General features: G+C 42.4%; 1 pseudogene; it reads right to left on the bottom strand.

The window, feature by feature from the left end:
• Window positions 1-3,308: 3,308 nt before the first annotated feature.
• On the bottom strand, window positions 3,309-26,749 carry LOC128331027 (vomeronasal type-2 receptor 26-like; annotated as a pseudogene).

The raw sequence follows: 26,749 nt of genomic DNA on the forward strand, positions 1-26,749 counted from the left end.
GCCAAGGATAGCCCACACAAGTAAAAATCGTAGAGGGACTCGACTCAATATCCCTTTTATTACAAAATGAAAAAGCACCATCAAAACTCAATCATTGACATCAGGTAAAGGCAAACACTTCATTAGAGGTTTTCAGTTGCAAAAACCAGTAGCAAATGCAGTATGCAAGAGAAAACAAGCAAAAACAAAAGCAAAATAAATTACAAAAACAAACTTCAATTCCCCCTCTCTCTGCCTCAGATGGTTTTATTAAAGGAACAGCTTGCAGAGTTGATATTTCCATTTCAGATATCTATAAGCCACAGCACTACCCACTCAGATTTTTCCCTTCTGCCCTAACATGCTGAGGCTTTACAAATGACCCATGTGTAGAGCCCAGGAGGGTTCTGCAGGGAGAGCGGGCTTAGCCCGCTCTCCCCACAAACAAGCAGCCTCTCATTGCTGGACAGCCGAATCTGCCACCCTCATGACTACTGGCTCCAACACGGAGCCAATAGGGGCTGCAGGGATCATGGGCCACCCGGCCCCTAGAAGTCACAGTATGTCCCATGCGAGTGTGTGGGGCATCTTGGGGAGACCCCCAGGACTGGGAGGCTTGTTTGAACCTCCCAGCGGAGGTCTCCTCAACTGTTGCCACAGTGCGTAGCTGCGCTGTGGTGGCACATGATCAGAAAACCCAGGTTAGCAGATTGCTCACTCCGCTAACCTGGGTTAAGGCCCGGTGGTTCTCATGATGGGGGGAAACTGGGCTGGACTCCTTTAGCCTGTGGCTCAGGGGATATAGAGTCTATCAGCCGTGTTATTCTTTATTGCCAGTTTTATAAGGATGCTCGCACCAAATTTATTGCTCCTATTTTAGCCATTTATCCTGGTCACACAGACCAATTTTATTTGGAAATTATGCTGGCCAGTTTTAAACCTGTAATTTCAGATAATGTGGCAAAGTTCTGTTTCGTGGTGTCGAAGCTCCATAAAGACTGTATTAGCAATTTGAATGGTTTGTGATTTGTAATCCTTTGAAATTTCTGAATTTTCATATTAACGCTATTAATTGTTATTGTTTGTTAATCTGGTGTGTGACCGCAATAAACATACTACCTACCTTTAGGGTTTTCCCCCATTGTGAGAATAGCCTCACTTTTTCAGACCTTAGTTCAAGGGTTTAGCTTTCACTTGCCCCCTCCCAATTCAAAACAAAAAGCCAAGTGCTGGTGATCACATTGCTTTGATTGGGAGGGAAGAAATGAAGGTCATGCACAGAGAGCACAACAATGGTTGTGTGTGTTTGTGTGTGTGTGTGTGTGTGTGTGTGTGTGTGTTTGCCATTTTGCTGTTCACAGTAAAAGTAGTCTCACACCATGTCTGCACATAATGTCTCTTTTCAGTCCCCTCTGTCCATTTTGGATCAAACATCTACCAAAAAGTGAACACTGTCCATAACACCCTCCTTTTGGTGGGAGTTTGATTGCATCCCATTCGTAGGTTGTGAAGAAATCACAAAGAGAGAGAGAGACATATTCCCATTCTTCTTCTTACCCTTAGTTGATACTTATCTTAACTTCTTGAATTATGCTTAACCAAATATAAAACTCTCTGAGCTAAGTTGTTAATTAAAAAGACAAATAGTTCTTACATACATCATATTCTTACTTAAATTATAACAATTCTTACTTAATCTTAACTGGTATAAACAATGTAATTCACATAACATACTTGCATGAGCTAAACTATGACAAAAACTTCCACAAAACAGTTGCAACTACATAATCATAAGCCTTTCATTTTGTTATTATTTGTAGTGCACATACATAGTTTCATTAATAGTTTCTTTCTTTCACAGTTGACTTTCTTTATTCCATGTTTCTTTGTTCCATATTTTAGTTGTTCCATATTTCTCAATACACTAGTATGCTTTCACTCAGTTCAAACATGTTGAATGCAAACGAGGTTACAAGACACCATCATGCTACACCAGTCATTTCCATAACACCAGTTATTTCACTCCTTATAAGGCACAGGTTATCTTTTTCAGACCTGATCCTCTTCTGCAAATATTGTGCTTGCATCACCAGGACACTGGATAGCTTTCCACAGGGCTGTCCCTAGGGGGGAGAGGGGCTGGGGGTGAATCAGCATAGGTGGGGCCTCCTTAACATTTCATATCATTACAGAATCATACTGATTGATGGCATACAGTGTAAATAATGTATATGTTTATTTATTAGATTTATTTATTAGATGATGATTATTAAAATAATAAATAAATAAATAAATAAATAAATAGGGCTTTGGCATTGAGCAGAGATGTAGGGCGGAGTGGGAGGAATATGTATATTTAAATTGAAGTGGATTGGACAAATTGTTGTGTTTGTTGTTGTTGCACTAGTATGGAATGAAAGCCCCCCACTTTAGCAAAACTAGCTAACAGAACATGTTTGTACTAGAGTAGTGTTAATCGGGATGCCAATCAGCAAATTCATGTGGCTGATGCTACATCAGTCATTATAGTGATTAATGCCTCTCGCTCTTGGAATATTTTATTTTGGTCACTGCATAAACATTCTCCCTCATTGCCTATGAGGTTCTGAAATGTCTAAGAGGCAGCTGGACTGTTGGTAAGTTTGGGAAGGAAGGTAGCAGAGAAGGTAAAAGTTATCAGGTGTCATTTGTCTTTTTAAAAATAAAAATTCAAAGGATACGTGTTTTGCAATCTCAGTGCTCCAACCACATCTTTTCAGCAGCAACAACACTATTACAATCCAACAACAACACAATCCAAGGGACAGAATGCAAAACAATTTTTGCTTCTTTTTTCAGATGATAATTTTCTATAGAGAAGAAGAAAGCTTGTTGTTCTGCCATTAAAAGGAACACCAAAGACAAATAGTGATGTGGTGATGGCCACTAACTTAGATGAACTGAAGAGGCTCTTGGTATTGGACAACTTCCTGAAAGGCAAGAATATGAGCATCTTATGAGAGAGAGATATGCCACCCCCATATTCAGAGGAAAATGGCTCTTGCCTTCATGTCCTGCTAATGGTTTCCCTGTAGATATCTTGCTGGCTAAAGCTAGATAGCCCATTGGTGTGATCCAGCAGGACATCAGCAATGTTATGTAAGCCTAAGTAAAGTGAAAGGGAAATAAAATTCGGTGGAAAGTTTAAAATGCAATTAAAAATACAGAGGAGTATGGGAATATGCTTTCACAAGTTTTTTTCCAAACAACATACATTACGGGAGATGTTTCCAACTTTTAAAAGAAGAAAAAGAACAACCCAAAAAGGAAAACAAAGGGAAGAATTGTTACTAATTTTGCCGGATTAGCTGATCTTTGTTGTTCAGCATAGGCAATAGGATAATTATGTAGCATTTGGGAAAAAAGATACAACCCAGTAAGCCAAAACTAGAAGACAAGATGGAGAGGATCTCCACAGCCACCATATATTTTCCCTTTGTACTCAGGTAACAGGGAACAAATGACAACCAAACACTACAAAAAACCAACATGCTGAAAGTGATAAACTTGGCTTCATTGAAACTATCTGGCAACTTTCTGGCTAGAAAAGCCATAGTGAAGCTGATAATAGCCAGAAATCCCAAATAAGCCAGAACACAATAGAACAGAGTGGCTGAGCCTTCATTGCATTTCACTATGATTTCTTCAGCCAAAGAATACATGTCCAAATCTGGGAATGGAGGATTCATAGACAGCCAAATAGCACAAATACTAGCTTGAATAAGAGAACAACCAAGAAGAACAAAGTTTGCCAGTCCTTTCCCAACACATTTCCTCATCCTGCTTCCTGGCTTGGTGGCCATGAAAGCCAGGACCACAGTGATGGTTTTGGCCAGTATGCAAGAAACAGCCACTGAGAAAATGATGCCAAAAGCAGTTTGTCGCAAATAGCAATAGCAATAGCAATAGCACTTACATTTATATACCGCTCTATAGCCGGAGCTCTCTAAGCGGTTTACAATGATTTTAGCATATTGCCCCCAACATTCTGGGTACTCATTTTACCAACCTCGGAAGGATGGAAGGCTGAGTCAACCTTGAGCCCCTGGTCAGGATCGAACTTGTAACCTTCTGGTTACAGGGCGGCAGTTTTACCACTGCACCACCAGGGGCTCCAGTTCATTGCAGTTCATTGTCTGAGGCCGGCCAATGAATAGCAAGGAGCAAAGGAAGCAGAAAAACAGACAGATGAGCAGAGAGGTCCCGATTGTTCGCTTTGACGATGGGGGTGTTCCGGTTCTTAATGAATATTCTGAGCACCAAAGTTGTGATCAAGGAAAAAGAGACAGCCAAGAAAACTAAAATAATCCCTAAGGGTTCTGTGAATGAGAGGAAGTTCAGATCCTTGGGAAGGCACTGATCTCTGTTCTTGTTTGGAAATTGATCTGCTGGGCATCTGGAGCAATTATTCATGTCTGAAAATGGAACAGAACCCATATAAGTCCCTCCATGATTAGTAATAGATATACTCCCTTCAGCTTCTATTTCAATTCGTTCACCAATTATGAGTGACTGACATTGTGAAGGAATGAAGAACAAACCTCTTCTCCATTGTAAATATGTATAGAATGTTGACTGTGTGAGGTCAAAAGTTCATCTTGTTTCACATTTGGTTTAGCATTTTGACATAAAAAATGGAGGGGATTTTTGTTTGTTCTGATTGGCTGGGATGTGGAATGGTTGTGTCAGAAAAATGTTTATAATGAGAGGGTTTTGAGAGGGTTGAGAGATGGAGGATGGAGAAGTCAAGAATGTTTCCTGGAGCAAGTCAGAACAGGAATATGCAGAAGAAGCTGGAGTTTGCAGACTGCTGGAAAGAGTCTGTTGGAAGCAGACAGAGCTTGAGGTAGCAGAAGAAGGAAGAGAGTCTGGAAGTCTGTTAGAGTAAGTCCAGGAAAGCAGAGAGTGATCAGCCAACAAGAAGAGAAGCCTAGCTGAAAGCTCTGGAAGAAAAGAAAGAGCCAGGCTAGACTAAGCCCCAGACCTGTGCTGTAATTAGAACAAGAGATTACCCAGCAAGCCAGAAGCTGAAAAGAAAACAAAGGACTCTTAGTATGGACCAGTATAGAATCAGGTAGTGATTGCATTTTTCAAGTTTTTATTTTTCCCTGACCTGCTCTGTTAATAACTGTTTTGAATTTGTATTTTTGCTGCAAAAGTAATGTTTTTATTGAACCATTTTTTCCTAAAAGTAAACTTCCTTATTATAAAACAATTAGAAGCTTGTTGATTTGTCTCCACCCCATGCCTATAAGCCTTTCCACACCTGAGGGTTTTGTTGTTGTTGTTGTTGTGGGCACTCTGGGCAAAGAGGCACCTTTTTAACATGGTGATTATCTTTATTTAGCAGGGGGAGAGTAACTGGCCCTATCCACCCCCAGCACCGTACCTCCAGTGACTGTTGCTGGTGTCTATCTTACATTTCTTTTAGATTGTGAGCCCTTTGGGGACAGGGTTCTCTATAAAAACTGCTTTGGAAACTTTTGTTGAAAAGTGGTAGGTATATAAATATCTGTTGTTGTTGTTGTTGTTGTGTATTTTTGTTTTTGTTTTTGTAAGTTTTGATAAAGGTGAAGGGCTGTTGTAGTGGACCCAGCCAGACCAAAAGTCAACTGGTGGCAGTGATAAAAAGGTTTGGAGGAATAGAGGGCTGTTCCTCCACATGTGGTGGTAGCGGTGGGATCCGTCATCCGTGATAGTGCAACAGGGAGATTCCTCCACAGACATACAGACTAATTCTGCACTACTGCAAACATGTGCACAAGGATGTTATACGAGATTTGCATTCCTGACTAGCATGTGCACTGGCACAATAGGGTGGGCTTTCACTATAGGGTACACATCCTGTTGCATACCTCCTGCTGTGAAACCTCTTCTTCAGTCCATATATATTTCAAGGAATGATGCAATGCTATGCACTATTGTTGAACAAACACACTTGCACAAACAGACCGAAAGTGCAAGAGACCAAGGAACTTTGATCATCCACTCAGCTATGAGACCTTCCTGAGCATGTTCATCTTTGTTTGTTATATTAGTGCTCGTGGGGGTGGGGTGGCATTCCCCCTGAACATTCTAGACTTGTAATGTCAGCACAAAGAAAGCTAAAAATCTCAGCCTAAAAAGAGGCAAACATATCTGCAAAGGGACTTTTAAGACCCAAGGAACCTGTGGGTAGAATCAGAGGACAAAACCATTTGCGCAAATAAGCTTTATAACCCTTTAGATTTCATATGAACATGCTCAAGAAAGATTCCTTATCCAAGCAGCCAAAAATCCATGGAACGATTTTTACTAGGGTTGCTTAATAAAGGGGAAAGGAAAGGAAAAATTGTGCCATCGACCACAGAGTCATGTGGTTTTCTCGGTAGGATACAGGAGGGGTTTACCATTGCCTCCTTCTGCAGAGTAGGAGATGATGCATTTCAGCACCTTCCTATATCACTGCTGCCTGATGTAGGTGTTTCCCATCGTCTAGGAAACATACCAGCGGGGATTCGAGCTGACAACCTCTTGCTCCCCAGGCAAGTTGCTTCACCACTGCGCCATTAGGTGGCTAAAGGCTCATTTAATATCCCCCCTATGCCATGTTTATTTGAATACATTTATTTGGTGCTATATGTGTGTAGCATGATTGAATCTCTTTCATTACTGGATTTTGATCATCCCTGTTGTGGTTAGAAAATTAACTGGTAGTAAAGGGAAGACTAATGAAACATATAATTCAGTGTATCAGTCATAACATTGCATATTGCGTCACCTACCCTTCTGGTCTGCAATTTCTCCATCTGGACAGGGAACACAATCATAGCAACAAAATGGCTCCCCCTCCTTCTTCTTCCTGCTGTAGCCTGGATGGCAGTTGTCATTACATACAGCAAGGGGCAGCACCTAGAGAAAAGGCAAGGCTGTTCTACTAGCTCAACAAAGTAGTTAACAACAAAATTGTTTCCTCAGGGATGCTTCTCCATGTAAGTGATGAGAAGTTAGTTGAGTTTGAAAACTTAGTAATGGGCAGTTGAGGCAAACTCCTCATATAGCAAATCTACCTCCAAGTTAGGTGCCAAAGGAATAGTTTCAGAGATGGCATAACAAGTTCCAAATTATTTCCTCAACATAGTATTCAGACCTGTGTTAGTCCTGAGCAAGGGAAAAGACTGAGGAGCTCAACCATGAATCAGCTGTTTGAGGTGCCATATTTGATAGGGCTAGCATGCCTGTGACCCTGATAAGAAATTACTTAAAATGCAGACATGATCCTACTATAAGGTTAAGGAAAGCAGATTATCTCAAGTCCTGGACACTTTTTAGGGTGTGCAAGCCAGTTCAGTTTGAGCCAGGCTCAACGTTGAACTAGATCAGCTTGACAGGATTGGGGTGGAACCATACCTTGGTAATCTGGGTTTGAACCAAACTGGGCCCAGTTCAAACTGAACTGGTTCAGAGCTGTACTGGCAAAGAGGAATCCAGTGAGGATTCCCCTTTACCAGGAAAGGGGTGGCGGCTTCCCTAAACCTAGAAGGGGTGGAAGGCAGTGATCCCTGTAACAGGGATTCCCATATTTTTTTGACTACATCTCCCAGAACCCCCAGCTGCAATGGCCTGAGGATTCTGGAAGGGATTTAGGAATCCCTGTTACAGGGAGCAGTGGTGGGAGGTGAAGTGTGAGTTACTACTTGCAAGTCCAGGTAATGGTGGCAGTGGCCATAGGGGCAGAAGTGTTGGTTGTCTCCCCCAGCCCCTACCCCCGCCCCCCAAGTAGCCCAGGCCAACAGTGGCCCAGTTCGGGCTTTCTCAGGACTGGTTTGGGCCCTGTGGAGGCCATTTTAGTGACTTATGTGCATACACAATGGCCATTTGTGGGGCCACCACCACTGGGATATGCAAGTAGTAACACACTCCCCTCCTGTCGCCTCTAGGTTTATGGAAACCTCCCTGCCCTTTTACTTTTAAAGGGAAATCCTCACCTTCTACAGTGGAGGGTGGACTCCAAAAAGGTTTCCTAAGGACTGCATGGATTTATTTTGTTCACTTTTGTTTTCACTTTCTATTTTCCATCATCTCTTGCATTTGTAATAATTTATAACTTCTCCTCGCTGAGATCTACTCCATCCCCCCAATCCTCTATTCATTTATTTATCACCTTTGTCATTGCACTTTTAGAGAAAAGAGGGGCAAGGGTTTGAGTGTGTGTGTGTGTGTGTGTGTGTGTGTGTGTGTGCAGGTACACAACCTGCAGAATAGGATTCATCTGGTCTGTTATCTCTCATCCCTTTGCTAAGCAGGGTCCATCTTGTTTGTCTTTGACCAGTGCCAAAACTGATCTGGCAAAACTGGCTTTGTGCACACTGCTAACACTTTTCTGGGTGTTGGATTTTGAACATTCCAGGGCAAAGGGTCATACCTCTGTCACTGACTCTAGAAAGACAGAAAGGTGAATATTTTCTAGATTGTGAGCCCTTTGGGGACAAGAAGCTATTCTATTTATTTATTTTTATTTACATTTTTATCCCATTCTTCCTCCAGGGAGCCCAGAGCGGTGTATATGGTTATAATTATCCTCACAATAACCCTGTGAGGTAGGTTAGGCTGAGAAATACATGTCTGGTCCAGAGTCACCCAGTGAGTTTCATGGCTGAATGGGGATTTGAACTCAGGTCTCCGTGGTCCTAGTCCAAGACTCTAACCACTACACCACACTGGCTCTCACTATCTATGTAAACCACTTCGGGAATTTTTTTTGAAAAATGGAATATAAATATTTGTCGTATTCATATTCTTGGGTCCATAAAATATTCGTTGTCATATTTGTTGTGACTGAGAAGTTTAGGGCTACCAGATATAAACACAAATAGCTGTTTGGATGCCACATTTGGTGGGACAGGCATACCTCGGGACTTCAATAAGAATGTTATTAACTGTTTGAACTGCAAAGGTGATCTTACCATGAAGCAAAGTGAGACAGGATTCCTCATGTTCTGGACACTTTTCTTGGTGACAGATTTACAGCATTTTAGGGAAAAGGCCAAAAACAAAAACAAAACCCTGCAGACAGCAGTATCATAAGGAAGTTTTAAATAGTTTGCATAATGATGAAACCCAGAAAGAGATCTATTCTTAAAATGTGTGTGTGTTAGTGCATTTGTTCATGGGTGCGTCTACTGGGGGAAATATATTTAGAAGGTAATGGGATATGGCCCTTGTAGAATAGGTTGAAATAGGAAGAACAGGGAGAAGAAAAGAGAGAATCAATAGGTTCAGAGGTTGCAGTAGAAAGAGAAGAATGAGGAAGAGAAAGAGTGGGAGGAATGCTACTAAATACATGTTTAAGTATTAGGTGCAAATGGTGCCTATCCATATCTCCATGGAAGTATGTCCAACCTTCAGCTGGATTTCAATTGCACTAAGTTGCTTCATAGCTCAGTGCCAATCCAGACCCAATCCCTGACCCTTCCCCAGCACCAATTTGAAGGCAAAGACTCAATGAGGCTCTTCTCACAATCATGGAGAAGAGCCTCTATGGGGTTTGCGAGATGACCAGCCAGTCTGCTCTGGGCAGCCGCTGTGGCCGCCCACATGACTGCTGGCTCTGTGATGGAGCTGGCGGGGGCTAGGAGGATCGGGGGCTGCATGGCCCCCGGAAGCTCCAGTATGTCCTGCGCGAGCACGCAGGTCATACTGGAGAGACCCCCAGAGCCAGGAGGCAGCTTTTCACCTCCCCTCTGGGGGTGTACTCATGAGTAGCTGCGGCGTGGAGCCACACTGTGGCTACTCACAATTTTAAAAACCGGGTTTGTGGAGTGCTATCTCCACAAACCCGGTTTAAGGGGCAGAGTTGTTTGGCGGGTTAACCGCCGGCTCCCCAAGCCTGATTTCGGCTGATCATGGGAATAACCTCATTATCCTCTTCTCAGTCTCCAGCTGGTGTAACATAAGAACATAGGAAGCTAACTTATGCCAAGTCAGACCATTGGTCCATCTAGCTCAGTATTGTCTACACAGACTGGCAGCGGCTTCTCCAAGGTTGCAGGCAGGAGTCTCTCCCAGCCCTAACTTTGAGATGCCAGGGAGGAAACCTGGAAGCTTCTGCATGTAAGTATGCAGTTGCTCTTCCCAGAGCAGCCCCACAACCTAAGGGGAATATCTTACAGTGCTCACACATTCAGTTTCCCATTCATATGCAACCAAGGTTGACCCTGCTTAGCAAAGGGGACGCCATGCTTGCTACCACAATACGAGCTAACCATGATGAGGGGAAATATGGATTCTAAGTATTATATTACTTGTATATTTATATACAACTTTAGTTGCCTTGATTATTGTGCTGGAAACACAAGGCATAAACAGTAGGGAGAAATTCAGACCAGTGCTACCCATATGTCAGAATGTTTAGCAGAATCTTTGCTGATTCCTCCCCTTTCCTTTGCTGCTGTCAAAGTATGTTCCTGAATATTACTCAGACTTCAAGCATATATTCCCAGTCTTGAGAGTAGCAGAGATTAAGAATAATAAAAATTGTTGCTCATGCAAAATGTTGTGACAGAAGGGCAGCAATACTCTGGGCTCTACGCACTGCATGTAAATAAATAATAAATAAAATATTGTGTTCTTTAGCATTCAAACCAATGGGAATTCTTTAAACTTCATATTTCACATGTGATGAATATATAGGGATGTGCAAACCGGTTTGAATTTGAACTGGTTCAGTTCTACGGTTTGAATTCTTTAAACTTCATATTTCACATGTGATGAATATATAGGGATGTGCAAACCGGTTTGAATTTGAACTGGTTCAGTTCTATGGTTTGAATACAAACCGAACCAGGCATTGGGTTCAACCTGCCAGTTCGAATTCGAACCAAAATGAGCCTGGTTCATTTTGAATGGGTTCGAACCAGTTAGAGCTGGTTTGAGGCTCCAATAAAGCACAAAAAATCAGCCCATTGCCCAAATCCTTTGAAATTATTCTGGTAGCTTCCTTGCCACCATTGGGCACTACCACCCCCACCACACTCTGCTCTGGGCCACCCCTTTCCCCCAGACATGAAGCGATACATTTGCTGGAATCCCCATTATTCCCTATGGGAGGAATTTTAAAAAATGAAAAAACTTCAAAAGTTAACAAATAATTGCAGGAGTCTCCGATTGCTTTGCCATTCAGTTTTTTGCCCCTAGGTGCTCTACATATGGAATAAGGGGCAATAATAATAAAAATTTTAAAAATTCATTAAAAATAGTTGGACTGTCTGATTGCCAAACTAAAGGGGGTTTGAGCAAAACCAAAACCAAACCTCCCCACCCTGGTTTGAACCCAGTTCAAATTGGAGCCAAACCAGGTAAAACGGTTTTGTGCACATCCTTATGACTTATATAGCTTGAGCCAGTCAAGAGCATTGGTAAAAATTTATCTGAGAAGGTTTTGAGCTTATACTGTCCTAGAAACTTATATATACTGTACTAGGAGCTTATATACTGTCCTAGAAGCTTATACCTAGAAGGTTTTGTGCTTATACTGTCAGTGTACCCACATTTTGCATTCAGCCTCTATTTTGGAGGCAATATCCTGCCCACCTGATTAAACATGTTATGCCATGTGATCGCCCCCTCATCAATGGTGAGGGGCGGTAGAGTCTGTGAATCTATCCTTCCCACTTTTCTTCTTAATAGGTATTGGTTTGGGAAAGTCATCCAGTTGATAACGTCAAATCCAGCTGCTAATTCACCGTGCTTATCAAATGACACTGTGTCACCAGCAGAGTTGTTAAATGAGAGGCTCTTCAGGAAAAAGTGAAGCTAGATTGAAAGAGTCAAAGGCACAATTTACAATATGATGAACAGAAATATTAGTAGGGAATAACAACAACAACACCCTATTATATTTACAAGAAAACTCTCTGTTCCTTTTATTGATTTAAATAGAGAGAAAATACTATACATATGACTACTACTGAGCTCAATTTTGGGGAGAGTGTATTGTACAAGGAGAAGCGCTCTTACCTCTGGACCTATGTGCCAAAGTCCAGGGCCTCCACCCCTGGTGCTTCCCAAATTCTTTAGTATGTCCTGAGTGGTATGGTCACTGGTTCATGCTTCTTGCCCACACTGCACTGGGCAACTGAGTGTAACTATGACCTGTGCTGGGAGGCTGAGCTTGACCTCTGCTTTAGGGACAGAGGGGAGAGTAGGGAAAGAAATATGTGGGACTGGAATATGTTAAGTTGCATGTTGAAATGTTTCTGCTAATACATATTTGCATGAATATATCAGTTGCTGTTTGTGTCCTCAAGAACCCATGTGTTAAAAATACTGTGTTTGTCACAGTGTGTGTTTAGGGGAATTATGTTTAACTTGCAGTGTATATGGGGGAGGAGGGCCTCAAAGGCCTTTAGGTCCAGGCTCCAAAATTACCTAGGTGCACCTCTGTGTGCAAATATGTGTCATCCATCCAGTTGAACATCTATGATGAGTGTATTACTTTGGATTACCTGCCAAGGTTGGAAACTGGAAGGATCCAGAAGAGCTCTGTTAGCCAATGCCATGAGTTTTGGCTTGTACATCTTATGTAAAGTTTGCGCTATGGCATGAACTGCATTGTAGATGCTGTAGCTTTGGCCAGTCAGGCTCATTTCAAACAGTGTTCCAGGAAGACTTTCCAGCTTCTCTTGTCCAGTGCAGGGCTCACTGCTCTCCTTGTCCTCATTAGAATCAGGAAATAAGCAGTTGAAAGCTTTCCCCCAGAAAATTCTTAAAAAAGCTTCTCCTTTTTGCAGGTTATGATGTAGGATCTGAAGGAATTTTTGAAACCTCGGGATTTCACTAGAATGAATTGAAAAAGATAACGCACCATTGAACATTTCCATGTCAAAATCCCTTTGCATTATTTGGAATGAGAAATCCCATTGGGCTGTCATAATCCAAACTTTGCCCATGGAAATTATTGAATGGTCTTCTAACATGGCAAAGAGATATACCATCCATGTCAAACAGGTTATGACTGTAGGTCTTGCATTTACAACAAACACGTTGACTTTGGAGTTGGTTATTGAAATGACCTTGGTTTTTATGCTTTCCACTGAACTCAGTGCCTCAATGGCTTGTGATAAAGCTCCTGTTTTCTGAATGAAGGCTGCACAGATGCCATATTTGAAAAGCATTGACATCAAAGTCTGCAGAAATCTTTCTCCATTCTCATCATCTGCTGTTATGACCCCAACCCATGTCCATTGGAAACGCACAAGTAGTTGGACAATTCCAGTATACTGATGTTCTTCATTGGGGACCATTCGGTAGAAGGGAGGGAGCTGGGATTTAGCACTTGCTAGTGGAGATAATACACAATAGGAAATCTAAGAGAGAAAGAAATTTATTTCCACAATGAAAAAATGATACCAAGTAAGCGATTTACATGTCTGTTTTATATATATATATATATATATATACACATACACACACACACACACACACACACACTTATATTGAATTTGTTTTTCAGCTTGTTGCTAGGACAGTGTGAGGTCATTCACACAAGCAAAAACTGAGAGCTACCCAGATTTTCTTCCTACTGGTTTCCACACAAGTCACTTCTCCCTCCTTCTACCTAGTTGTTTTCAATCACACGACTATAAACTAGAAGCACCCACAGCTCCCCACGCTGGGTAGGACACAGTTTTCGCATTTGTGAATGACATTTGTGAGCAGTATACAATATAGTTAGCAATGAAATCAAGGAAACTTACATTGGGACTAAGTTCCATTCATTTAACTGATGTTCAGTAATAACTAAATTTGTTTAGATATAAGCCTAGATGACCTTAGCTAACTTGATTCTACATGTAAGCTTGTGACAAAATGGCAGTTGCTCTATGTTTTCCTGGGATCTACTCTCAGTAAATCAATAATAATAATAAGTAATAATAATAATAAATTGGAATAGGTTCTGCATCAACCATGGCTGAGCAACAACAACAACATATTTATACACCGCTTTTCAACAAAGGTTTCCAAAGTGGTTTACATAGAGAAATAATGAATGAATGAATGAATGAATGAATGAATAAATAAATAAATAAATAAATAAAATATTATTCTAAATTATGAATAATATTCTAAAGATTATTCTCATGTTCAGATATTTTCCTTACTTCAGGAAAGAAATCAGACAACAACGTTCTCCTTCAAATAAGTATCATTTTCTTGAGTAGCATTGTTCCTTTTTCTGGTACTTAGGACTGTCTCTGTCTCCTCCAGAAAACACAAGGTAAAAGTCATGAGCATACAATAGAAGGACTGCAGTTATATAAGGCGTGAAAAAGATTCATGGTCCACACATTCATTTTACCTGTGGAATCTTGTATGCACCCAAAGATAGTATCCATATGAAGGGAAGTGTCAGAATTACATCCCCCAATGGCAGCTATCAGATTATTTTGTTTGCCACATTTGAAATTGGGGACAATCCTTTCCCAACCAGAAGGAAGTCTCAGTGTGTTCTGATGAGTCATCCTTGCATTTATATAACTGTCACAAATTTGGAAGCCCAGGCTGATATTTGGTAAGATCTTGGGGTTTTCATTCATCTCCTTCACAGCAAATACTAAGGGCAGGACTTGCTGGTAGTTGTTTGGTACTGAACTAAAGGAAGAGGGACATCATGATGATAAAGCTATTCAGCCCTCCATTTAGCATCTGTTTGACATGGTTTAAATTGGGGAGATAGTCATGCTTAAGGCAAAGTAACATAAGATTTTTGTGATTTCAGACATATTCTATAAAAGAACTCATTTGCTTTACAAGGAGAATTAAGGTGCTTGCAATTTTCACTAAAAAGCATTAAAATTGCAATTGAAGACAATTACCTTAATTTTCATTCCATGTATGCACGAAATACATAATACAACCTCCTATGTGATGATGACTTTGGAGATTAAGCACAAGGCAGTCCCACTTTGCCTTGGTCTTTCACCTCAACCTTAATCTGGGAAGGGGTGCATCTAAGCAGGAATGATGCTGCTCATCCAGCTTCTATCTAAAAATGTAACTTTCCCCAATGAAGCCTACTTGCTTTATTAAACAGATCTCAAACTACTCTCAACTTTTAGGCTCAACTTTTACTGCTCACACTGGCTCTGTGATGATTAGGGTTAGTTAAACTCCCTTCCATCCAACAGTGGAGTTATTTAATTGGTTAAGGGTTTGGGTGGGTGGAACCAGAGAGACAATGGCACTTTCCTCCACCCAGACCAGAAGTCAGTGTTTGTAAGGAATCCCTCCCTGGCAAACAGTTTAGGTCTTAGCTGGTCATCTATTTGGAGGTTGAGTAGAAATTTTGGCTGCTCATCAAATTGGACAGTGGTGGTGGATTCTTTTTCCCTACCCCATACTGTTCTCCATAGTTCTCTGGCTCATTGGTCACAATGGCTGGTACAGTGTGGGTTGCAGCTTGGTTAAGTTGCTCATTGATTATTTTGTGTGAAAAAGGTTTCTAGACCTTCTCTAGGTGTTTCAGGGCTCAGATAAATTGGCCTAGGGCATTTCTTAGCATTTGGGCATCCTCAACCTAATTCAGCAATTCCAGCTTCTACAAACATTTGCTAGACACACCCTTGATGAATTTCTGACTGATACAACTCTAAAAGCCAAAGTACTTTCCCAAAACAGTACCTACTAAAGTAAATATCCAGGCAGAAAATCAGCAGGTCCACAATCCAACTACAATTGTTTTCTACGATACATGAGATAGATTTGTGCCTGATAATGACATCAACAGGTTCCAACAACTACAATGGTAAATGAATACATTCAATTAAGATATAGAGGTCATTCACACAATCAAAAGCAGTGTTCTACCTGGGTTTGGGAGCTGAGTGTGCTCTCAATTGGTTGAGTGGAAGCAAGGTAAGAGGAAAACCTGGGTAGAAGTGATTGTGTGGAAAAAGTAGGAGTAAAAGTGCCCAGGTTTTCCTCCTAACTTGCTTCCACTCAACCAATGATTGAGAGTACACTCAGCTCCCAAAGCTGGGTACAATACAGTTTTTAATTGTGTGAAGGACCTCATTCAATCTTTTTCTGAAATATTCAGATTATAGAAGAAAAAATAATTTCCTTACAGAATTTGATTTGCCAGGTAAGTTTTGGGGTGTTCACTGAAGGCTGTTTCATCCAAAATGCTGCCAAACTGAGTTTGAATTGCTCCAATGATAAAGTCTCCTGTCTGATAATACTGGTATGAATGCTGGGAACTTTCAGTCGTGGTACACATAGCAGGAAGTGCCTTGCATTTTGTTGGTAGAACCTGCAGCCACAGAATGAAAAGCAGCAGAATAAATACCTCCGACATCCCAGAACAAATATGGACTAAGAATGTCTTGGTTTTTTAAAATCATCCACAATCAAGCTAGATGTAGCAACTTTTCTTCAAGAACTCTGAATTTCTTCCAATAACCTGAAACTGCCAAAGATCAAACTGATGCTTTCATCCATGTTTGCTGTTCTGAATGGCACAGGGATGTTTTATTCACAGTATTCTTGATTGTGGTTTGTACCCTAGAAAATCCATAGAGGGCTTTTCAGAATGGAGAAAGGCTTCTAGTAATCTAAAATAATTATATGTCTCAAATAATTATATGTCTCAAAATATACACTTCAGAGTATTGTGCTGGGTGAGGTCATCCTTAAGGCAGGAGAGGAGAAGAAAACATGATTGCCCTTTCACGGTTGAATACACAACACTTCATCTTGCTAGTGAGTAATTTTCCACTTTACTCCTCTGAGATAGCCCCCACCATCTATTTTGTTCAATTTTAGAGGATCAGCATGTTAACCCAGGCAAAACTTCTTCATTTTCACTGATAAGTGAGAGTATGCCGACCACAAAAGTTCTGCTTGAGTGGTCGCTCGCCCATGCTTGTGCCCCTTTTTACTTTCACTTGCGTCTGCCATATTTTCTGGCCAATGGTATTAAATGTCAAGGGTAACAGCAAATTGGGATATAGGTTAATTGGTCAAGACCCCTTTTGGCCAATTATCATCAAGGAAGTATGGAAAAATTGATGTGTGCGTAATCTGTAGAAAGGTACAAAAACCCCATATTGGGACTCAAAGGGGGTTTGGACACATCACACAGGAGGAGGGAGAGGGGAAGAAAAGAGGAAGCACAAGGGGTTTGGTGAGATGCAGGGGAAATTGTGACCACAAAAGGGAGAGGCTTTGATAATCTTTTAAAACTGTTAGCTTAAACTGCTTGATTGCTTGTGGAAGAGAGGGAAATATTTTGCCGTATGCTGAGATTCACCTGAAATCTGGTGGGAAATAAAGCTTTTGATTGATCTCTATCTCCTCCTTGCCTTTGTGTCTTTGGATCTTGAGAGTCTTGACAGCCAAGACCATTGAAAAGAACCCACAGTTCTGGTTAATGTGAGGGTTCTGAGATCCCCATCTATTCCTAAATTGCAGAGGAGTTTTGGGCATCTCGAATCTCTTACACATGTTCAAGAAAGACAAGTTGCTGACCACCAGTTGCTGGCTCCTTGGCTTCCTTTACCCCACCCCCAGGCTGCCAGTCCTCCCCACCCATTCACTTACTGTCTCTGTGGCAGCTGCTAACTGAGCAAAGAAGCACCTTTTTAAAATTGATTTTCTTTATTGAGCATGGGGAGAGCAACTGGCCCTATCCAACCCCAGCACAGCATCCCTGCAGTGGCTGTTGCTGGTATCTATCTTATGTTTCTGTTTAGGTTGTGATCCCTTTGGGGACAGGGATCCATCTTTAATTATTTATTTTTATTTCTCTATGTAAACCATTTTGGAACTTTTGTTGAAAACTGGTATGTACATATTCCTTGTAGTAGTAGCAGCAACTGTTAAAGCTCCAGGCACCACAGTGGCAACAGCTAAGCATTCCTGGGCTGTTGGCCCTTTAAAGATATCACGGCCCAGGATCTGTCATCAAATCGGAGAGTAGCCACCTCATGGCACAGCGGGAAATGATTTGTCTAGCAAGCATGAGGTTGCCGGTTCGAATCCCTGCTGGTATGCTTCCCAGACTATGGGAAGCACCTATATCAGGCAGCGGTGATATAGGAAGAATGCTGAAGGGCATCATCTCATACTGCATGGGAGATGGCAATGGTAAACCCCTCCTGTATTCTACCACAGAAAGACCACAGGCCTTTGACCCCGACTCGAGGGAATTGACCCCGACTCGAGGGAACACTTTACCGTAGCGGCCAAGCCAGGGAAACCTTAGAAGCCTCTGAAACTTTTGGGACCACTGCTGCTATCGCGATGGTGCCTAGAACTCGATGGTGCCTAGAACGCGATGGTGCCTAGAACTCCAGAAGATACTGCAGCCACTCCTAAGCTTTACCACTGGCACTACACAATTGCCAGAGCCCAGCATGCCTGACCATGATGTTTTTATAGTGTGCAGCGGAATCACCATGGCAGTGGCAATGATGACAACAATAGTGGCGACAAGGAGAGCGAGATGAGCAGCCATGGAGGTAGTGACTGGCCTGGTGGCATGGCTATGATGGCATCCATGTTCAGAAGATAGACCAATGCCATGTCACTACACTCCTGGTATTATTGACAACCACCATCTTCTTCTCTTATTATTTTATTATTTGCAAAATTTCTACATAGTCATTTTTAGTAGAATCCACTAGGTGGAAGACATACAGAACACTCATAAAATAAATACTAACTGCTGCAAATGTGCTCTGTTCTTTAAAAAAACAGAACAGAAATCTATGGAAATCTGGGTCATTCCATATCAATGGTGAAAGAGGGTGGAGTTGCACAATCCTCTGAAATGCAGGGATTGAGGGAGACAGGCTAGAAGCACAAGGAGGGAGTTCCTCAGCTGGACTACAGCCATGGAGTATCATCACTGACCATACTTTGGAAAAAGGAAGAACCTGAAGGAGCATCTGGGTGGGCAGATTCTTATTAAATGAATTAACTACCCTAATTGTTTAAACCACCTAATGGTGCATCAGGGAAATTACTTGCCTATCGAACAAGAGTTTGCTGGTTCAAATCCTTGCTGGTATGTTTCCCAGAATATGGGCAACACCTATATCAGGCAGCAGCAATGCAGGAAGATGATAAAAGGCATCATCTCACACTGGACTGGGTCTCACAATCAGTGAGACCCGGTTTTAACCTGTGAGTGGGAAGAGCGGGCTAAGCCCGCTCTCCCCGCTCATGAGCGGGCAGGGAGCCCTAGGCGGCCGGATTGGCCGCCCACATGATGCCCGGCTCCAAGACGGAGCCGGTGGGGGGAGCGGGGGCCGCGAGGCCTCCACAAGCCCCTGTATGCCCTGTGTGAGCACACAGGGCATACTGGGGAGTCCCCCGGCCGGGAATCTACTCGTGAGTAACTGTGGTGTGAAACCACGCCGCAGCTACTCACAATGGTAAAAAGCAGGTTTGCTGGACCGCTCGCTCCACAAACCTGCTTTATACCAGGGGTTCTCAAGCGGGTTTGCCGCTCAAGAACCACCGGGCTCGGCTGCGAGCCCCGTGGTTCTCACGGTCACAAAAAATCGGGCTAGCCTCTGCTAGCCCAATTTTTGCTGATCGTGAGAAGCCTCCCACTGTGTGGGAGGAGGCCATGGTAAACCCCTCCTGTATTCTACCAAAGAAAACCACATGGTTTTGTGGTCGCCAGGAGTTGACCCCGACTCGAGGGCACAACTTTACCTTTACCCTAATTGTTTAGAACTCGGTTGTGTAGAACATGGATAGTCAAAGCCAGCTAGCAACTTCAATTGGTCCCAGGGAACAGTTGGAAACCAGTGAGGCAAATGTTCTTACTACTGTGGCAGTCGCTGTACTCCTTTGAGAAGACTGAAGTAGTAGGATGTGTTATGTACAGGTATAGTCTTAATTAGAGGTCAGAATATCCATCAGATATAGGACAGGAACAGGTTACCAAATTCTTCTTCTTAGACATTGCAATAACACTAATACCCAGCTTTTGCCGGTAGCATAGGGAAGTTAGCCAAATTGTGTCTCCATGGTTATAATTCTGTAGGTCAGTACAGTAGGCTGGACATCAGATCTCATGGCCTCGTGGCATGAACATCCTGTGCCATCGGATTACCTCACCTGTTGGAGATCAGTAGAAGCTGCCATACCCATCACTATCCCTGTAAACCAAAGCTCCCAAATAAGTTGAACTAGTTTAGAGTACATTACTCTGATATAATATTACTACATCAATTAATATTACTTGATTTTGTAAACCATCAAGAAATATCAGATGTTATGCAAGCCTCAGTAAACCAGACGGAAGTTAGCATTAGGTGGGAAATTAAACATACAATGAAAAATACAAACAAGTCTGAGAATATATGTACATGAGTGTTCCAGACAGACAGTGCCATTTAGATGAAGAACAAAAGGTAGCATCCAAAGCACTGATACTCTTACTAAGTTCTCTTTATTAGCTGATCCTTGGTGTTCAGCCCAGGCCTCAGGAGAACTGTGTAGCATTTGATTAAGAAGATACAACCCAATAAGCCAAGACTAGAAGACAAGATGGAGAAAATCTCCAGAGCCACCATATATTTCCCCTTTGTGCTCAGGTAAGAAGGAACAAAGGACAACCAAACACTATAAAAGACCAACATGCTGAAAGTGAGAAACTTGGCTTCATTGAAACTATCTGGCAACTTTCTGGCTAGAAAAGCTACAGTGAACCTGATAATAGCCAGGAACCCCAGGTAGCCTAGAACACAATAGAACATAGTGAGGCTATTCCCACGATCAGGCGAAATCAGGTTAGGGGAGCCTAGCCCGATTTCGCCTGATCATGGGAACCACTGGGCTTGCAGGCGAGCCCAGTGGCCTCCAGGCAGTTAACCCTCCAAACAACCCCTCCCCTTAAACCAGTTTGTGGAGCAAGTCCACAAACCCAGTTTTTTTAATGGTGAGTTGCTGCAGCGCGGCTCTGCGCTGTAGCAACTCATTAGTAGATCCCCGACCGGGAGGCTTAAAAGCAACCTCCCAGCTTGGGGGTCTCTCCAGCATGCCCTGCGTGCTCGCACAGGGCATGCTCGAGCTTCTGGGGGCCGCACAGCCACTGATCCTCCCAGCCCCCACCTGCTCCGTAACGGAGCCGGCAGTCATGTGGGCAGCCAATCTGGCTGCCCAGGGCTGCCACCCTGCTCATGTGCGGGAAGAGCCGGCTAAGCCCGCTCTCCCTGCTAACCCCCAGAGGCTCTTCTCACTAATCGTGAGAAGAGCCTCAGTGAGTGAGCAGCCTTCATTGCATTCTGCTATGATTTCTTCAGTCAGAAATTGTGTGTTCAAATCTGTGAATTGGGGAGGGGGGCAGTAGATAGCCACACAGCACAAAACCTGGCTTGAATCAAGGAACAACCCCAAACTATGCAGTTTCCCAGTCTTTTCCCAACCCATTTCCTAATCCTAGTCCCTGGCTTGGTGGCCTTAAAAGCCAGAATCACAGTGATGGTTTTGGCCAATATGCAGGAAATGGCCACTGAGTAGATATGTCCAAAAGCTGTTTGTTGTAAATAGCAGTTGAGTGTCTGGAGCTGCCTAATGAATAGCAAGGAGCAAAAACTCCCCTACAGACTCCCAAGGAGTCCATCCTGCTCCATGTGTGCAACTGCTTCCATGTGGATTCAGTCTGGCAAAATAGGGGATGGCTCCTAGCACATATTCAAAATTCCCAGGCTTGGACTAACATTGTGGTGTATGCAGATTGGCCACTGTGGGGAATTGTGGGTGAGGGGAGCCCCTATTTTCAATGATCTCTTGCACGCTGGGTGACCATAATGGGTAAAATTAAACATATATATATGGGCCAAGGGGCGACCAGACACCCAGTGTAAGCGATTTCACTCTTGCTGTTCACTGTGTTCTAGAATGGTGTTTGTGGTACCCTTCCCCAGGGCTTGTGTGGATCTGGCAATGGGGTGGACAGTGATAGCCCTCCAGCCCACATGCATGATTTCATGGCCTTTCAGACCCTTGAGAGAGTGGTCCACTCTAGGAGCATTACCCATCATCATCACACAGGAAGAATCTCTCCTGTGATTTGACCGAATAATTCTCCAGTTGGTCGGTTCTTCACATGAGTAATGCCATAGAGTGTGTCCTTGCACCCAAGAGGAAGAAGCTGGGTCCCCCTTCCCCTACTAATTTGTACAAAAAATAGAGCGGAGCCACTCAAGAATCCCAGGGAGTGCCTTTCAACCCAGACACCAGGTATCATTTCCCTGGCATATGCAATCTTTGTTGGGGAACAACCAGGTTGCCCGGTTCATGGTGCCACCAGGACCATGCATACTTGTGCAAATGCTTATTCATCACACACTCTGTGGGGACCTCTCCTCAAAGTGTCTATCTTGTCATCCCATCTCCTTTTTCTGCAGATTGCCAAAGGCGGGGGGGGCGCATGAGAAACAGTGGAAGGCAAACTTCCCCCAATGCAGCTTTACCCTTTTGCATGCATTGAAGCTTTGGGTGAATGACAATGTGGCATCCCTGTTGCCGGGCAATGCCTGGAGGAGTGTGGGGAGGGCAGGGCAAGTGCTCTGAGAGGGAGCCAGTGAGAAGTACGGCAGGCATAGAGCTACCACATTTCCGGGCTGGTTTTTGCACCAGCCACAGCACAAAACCCAGGTTAAGGTAGCTGCAGGATTCAGACAACACTATGTGCCACCAAACCTGAGGTACAAGCAGCAAAACTCACTACAAACCAAAGGTTAAATTCACAGTTTGGGGAGTGAAACCTCAGGTTGCTTTTGTGATGAACATTTCACACATTTGGACAACCACGAACTCGAATCTCTGCTTTGCTCATCTATGGTTTGGCGTTATGTCCAAAGGTGGCCATATTGTTTTTCCTACATTTTAGATTTACTTAGTTGTACCTACTTTTTAATATGCCTTAGATTCTATGGCAAGTCCACACAACCACCTTTAAGTACTTACAAATTAGGTATAAGTGGAACCAGAGGTGGCAGGAAGCATGATTTCTGTACTCATCCAAGTCTGTTTCAGAACCCTGGTTACCCACTTCCATCTTAGATTTTAATGACTTTGTCATGCCAACTCCAAATCCCAGTTTCAAGTTAACACAGAAAGTCATAAAATCTAAAGCAAAAGTGTTTCATTGGGATTGGGAACTGGACTTGGGTGGCTTCAGCCGTGACATCTGATGGGAGCGCATGCTCCCTGCAATCTCCAGTTTAACTCTTACCTACTTTACAAGTACTTATAGGTAGTTGTGTGAACCTGCCCTATTTTACCAAAGAGAGCTAAGCAGCACCCCCATAAAGAGACATTTTTTTCTCTTTCTTTCTTTCTTTCTTTCTTTCTTTCTTTCTTTCTTTCTTTCTTCATATGTAAACCACTTCGGGAACTTTTGTTGAAAAGTGGTATATAAATATTCATCATATTTGTATTTATATTCATATCTTTAAGATCCTGGAAATCAGTGGTCAAGTCCGGTGACACACACTATTCATTCACACACACAAATGTTTTACAGTCCCACGGAGTTGGGGCTAGTTTCATATTCCCCTAAATCCACATCAGCAGTCTCCCATAAATATCCTTACAAATGAAACCGAGTGACATTGGTAGAAAACTAAAAATGAGTATGAATGAACATAGGCTAGATCCCATATTCAAGCCAATTTTATGTCGGTGATGGTAGCAAAGAAAATCTTACTTCTCGACCATCTTTTCATCTGCTTAATGTTATCTGGTGGAGCTTTTTCAAGTGGTTAAGGGGTTTCTGAGTGAGGAACTTAATTCAAAAAAGACTGAAGTACTCTGGGCCGGTAAAACTGATAATCTGAGTAGTGAGATAAATCTGGTCTTGAACAGCTGAAAGGCAAAATTCGCAGCTTGCGGGTATTTCTTGACTTGAAACTCTTATTCTCCGAGAAATACCTTGGAGGCACAGGTGGCATCTGTGTGCAGGAGTGCCTTTTACCAATTACAGCAGGTATGCCAGCTACAATCCCATTTGGAAAAATTGGACTTGACCTCAGTCACTCATGCTTTGGGGAAATCCAGTTTGACTACTGCAATGTGCTCTATGTGGGGCTGCTCTTGAAAACTGTTCAGAAGCTTCAGGTGGTTTAGAATGTTACTGCAAGGAGTTCATGGTTGCTAGTCACTTCACAAGTATTTTACCGATCCTGCAGCAGCTTCCTTGGTTACAAGTTTGCTTCCAAGTGATAGTGATGGTCTTTAAAGCTCTACATGGCTTGTGGCCGGAGTATCTGTCAGACTGCATTCACCCATACAAATTAGCCAAGGCCCTTCATTCAGCATCTCAGGTCCTGCTCATGGTGCCACTACTGACTAAGATTCAGTTAGCAGGGACTAATAACCACCCTGAGCCATTTTGGAATACAAATCAAATAAATAAATAATAATAAATAAATAATAAAGGGCCTTTTTGGTTGTCACCTTTGAGCTTTGGAACATCCGCTCAGAAGAGACTTTTGGGCTCAGGGTTTATTTTTTAAAAGGCTGAAGACTCTTCCTTTTAGAAAGGATTTTTAATGTCTTATCTATCACTCATATCTGGCGTCTTTAAAACTTTAACTTTCAATGTTTAAATTTGGTGCAACTGGGTCGTGTTTTTAGTTAATATTTATTAATTTTCCATGCTTTTTCTGTTCTACTATTTTTGTTAGCTTCCCTGAGCAGTGTTGTATCGGAGGGGTGGACTATAAATATTTTAGATAGATAGATAGATAGATAGATAGATAGATAGATAGATAGATAGATAGACAGAGCAAGAATTGCGCACAAGAAAATGTCTCTTTTGGATAATCATTATGATCATGAGGGATTTTTTGGAGACATTTACCAACATACTTTTGTAAATATTTTCATTATTTGGAAAAGGTGGCAATGATGATGGACTTTGGTCTTTCCAAAATATGGTTATTTGGTTCTGAATGTGTGTAGTATGTTGGACTCTGTTATGACTAGGTTTTAGTCATCCCTGTTACATTTTGAGATCTGAAGTGGCAGTAAAGGAAAACTAACAAACAGGCTAATACAGTGTGTCAATCATAAGACTGTACATTATGATTCTTACCCTTATTTTCTCAAATCTTCCCATCCGGACAGGGAGTACAATCATAGCAACGAAATGGCTCCCCCTCCTCCTCCTTTCTGCTGTAAACTGGAGAAGAGTTGTCATTACAGACCGCAAGGAGCAGCACCTATTCAAGAAATGTAGAGGACATGTATGGGTATTACCTGATCAATAATATACCTCATCAACTGGCTAAACAGTCTTCTTAAAATAGTTTCTCTTTTATATTTATCAGAGGAAGACTCACTGTTCCTATTCTACCTAGCATAACGTCCCTCTCAGTGGCTACTGCTGGTTTCTTCCTTCTTTCTGGGACAGGGACAATTTTCTCATACCTTTTGCTGTGTAAACTACTTTAATAACTTTTTTTAAAAGCAGTATTTTTTGATGATGATGATGATGATGATGATGATGATGATGATGTCATAACCTGCTTTCTGCCCCGAATCTGCCCCAAAGACGTGCAAACTTCAAAAATTCTTTAAAAATCACCCCATTGCCCAATTCCTTTGAAATCTGGGTGGTAGCTTCTTTGCACCCATTGGGCACTACCACACACCACATCCCACCCTGGGCCACCCCAGTGCTGCCATCCCAGGGAGTTCTAACTAAGGCTGCTGAAATCTCCATTATTTCCTATGGGGAAAATCTTAAAGACGTGTAAACTTCAAAAATCATTTAGAAATCATCCCTTTGCCCAATTCCTTTGAAATATGGGTGGTAGCTTCCTTGCACTCATTCAGCACTACCACCCACCACAACCCACTCTGGGCCACCCCAGTGCCCCCAGCGTGAAGCTATATGTTTGCTAGAATCCCCATTAATCCCTAAGATTCCCTAAACTGTAAAGATGCGTAAACTTCAAAAATTCATTTAAAAAATCAGCCCTTTGCCCAATTTCTTTGAAATTTGGGTGGTATCTTCCACACAATGGGCACTACCACCACCCCACTCTTTTTGTCCCTGGACCCTTTTTTGATCCAAATTGATTCGGAATCAGATTCAGAAAATTCAGGTCTAAATTGAATCAGGAGTGATTTGGGAGGTCAGATTTTGACCTAAAACAAATTGGGGGTGTTTCGATTTGGGTACAAATCAAAATGAAAAAAATTGATTTGTGCACACCTCTATTCATGAACAGTGTGAAATAATTCATTAGAATATGCATGATGAGCAAATAGCTTTGGATGTGAAACATTACCTGCCAAGGTTGTAGATTTGGACGATCCAGTAGACCTCTCTCAAACCATCCTTAAGTTTTTGCTTGGATGTGTACATTTGATGTAAAGTTTGTGCAATGGCATGGACAGCATTGTAGATGCTGTAGCTTTGGCCAGTCATGATCATTTCAAACAGAACCCCAGGGAAGTTCTCAAGCTTCTCTTGCCCAGTGCAAGTATCACTGCCCTCCTTGTCCCCATTGGAATCAGATAGCAAGCAGTCAAATGCCTCTTCCCAGAAGATCCTGAAAAAAATCACCTCCTTTTTGCAAGTTAGGATGAAGGATCTGAAGGAATTTTGGAAACTCCAGCACTTCATTGGAGTGAATTGCAAAAGACAAAGCACCATCAAAGGCTTGATATCATAAGTTCTGTGCATTGTTTGGAATGAGAAATCCCATTGAGCCGTCAT

Source organism: Hemicordylus capensis, chromosome 6 (genome assembly GCF_027244095.1).
Source record: "Hemicordylus capensis ecotype Gifberg chromosome 6, rHemCap1.1.pri, whole genome shotgun sequence".
NCBI classification, from domain to species: Eukaryota; Metazoa; Chordata; class Lepidosauria; order Squamata; family Cordylidae; genus Hemicordylus; species Hemicordylus capensis.